Consider the following 1511-nt stretch of genomic DNA (forward strand, 5'->3'; position numbering starts at 1 on the left):
CAATATGAAATATGATAGTTGATAGACTAAAGTTTGGTCTTGCCAGGCAAACATGAACTTTAATAAAATAGGTATAAGGCAGAGGGGAGATTGACTATACGTGATATGATTTTTGCATATGGGAGCTTTCCATCCCTTGAAGTAAACCCCGTATTTGAGGAACTCAATGGTTTTCCTAATGCTTAGTTATTTTTAAAATCCGGAAATGATTAGAATTAAATGAGGTCCCACGTATAGTCTGGATTAAAATTTCAAATCTTTTGAAATCCATTAAGAACTCAAGTTTTTTAAAAAATCTTGTTTTTTCAGTGGAGCCAATATAAGTGTCTATTTTACCTTTTTCAAAAAGACTTAAAAAATAAAAAAAACTTGTCCTACAACTTTATGTCTTCATTGATTTAATATCTTTGAATTTTGATATGGAGATAAATACATTAAAACAGATCATGATTCAGCAAAAATTTTAATCAAAACTTTTCACCTATATGTTCTCTTTAAAAAAGATACAAACATGCTTTTCAAAAAGCAATCTATTGAGACGACTGTAAATCACATAAATAATTGTTAGAGTTTGAGGAAGAGGAAGAGGAAGAGTAACCCAATGAAACATAGATAGTCATTATCAAGAGCAACAAAGAGATTTAGTAGCAATTAAAGATTTAGGCAGCTGTCAGGGTGAGCTCTTAATAGTTGACTTAAGAATTTTTTAACGGCATACAACATAACCATTTGGATGGAAAATTATTTTATATTTTGGGTTTTTTATGTTTAAGTGAAATGCAATCCTACAGTAATGACAATCAATCATCTAAAGCAAATATTGCAGTCCCTTTCTAATAATCATGTTGTTTTTTGGTAGATCATTGGGGTATACAGGTCTCTACCCATTTTAGAAATAATAAGTAGTTTTAGAATATGTCAATATTTGGTGCTATTCAAAATCACCCCCATCTGAAAATCCCATATTATACGGGATTGAGATATTCACGTGGGATTGAGATATTTCTATGGGATTGAGATATTTTTTTATTAAATGGGATTGAGATTCATAGTGATAAGTTTCCTAAGGGAAAGAGAAATCTAAAAGGATTACGACTACTGAACATATCTCTTTTGCTATATATGTAACATCTATACAAAGTTTCTTGTTTAGTGTCGATTCGTAATGTCATTTATATGAATGAAAGTAAAAAGAATTTGCGTGCCCTATTTGTGTTATCATATGGGTAAGGTGGTTTCCTCTAGAGAGAGGGGGGGAGCAGGGCTTCCTGTGCATAAGATGCAATGTTTCTTCTTAGAGCGGAGGTAGCTTCCTATGGAGGGGGAGAAACATTGTGATGGTGCCTCTTGTAGGCCGTGAAGATTGAGAGAGTCAGAGAAACATTGTGATGGTACCGCTCTGAAGATTGAGAGTCTTATAGATAGGCAGTTACTATGGAGATTTTGGGTTGTTTCTTCTTTTAGTTAGAGAGAAAGTTGTTGGTATTAGTTGCCAGATGTAGAGAGAAGGA

Source organism: Amborella trichopoda, chromosome 7 (genome assembly GCF_054954075.1).
Source record: "Amborella trichopoda isolate Santa Cruz 75 chromosome 7, AtrichopodaSantaCruz75HAP2 v2.0, whole genome shotgun sequence".
Classification (NCBI taxonomy): domain Eukaryota; kingdom Viridiplantae; phylum Streptophyta; class Magnoliopsida; order Amborellales; family Amborellaceae; genus Amborella; species Amborella trichopoda.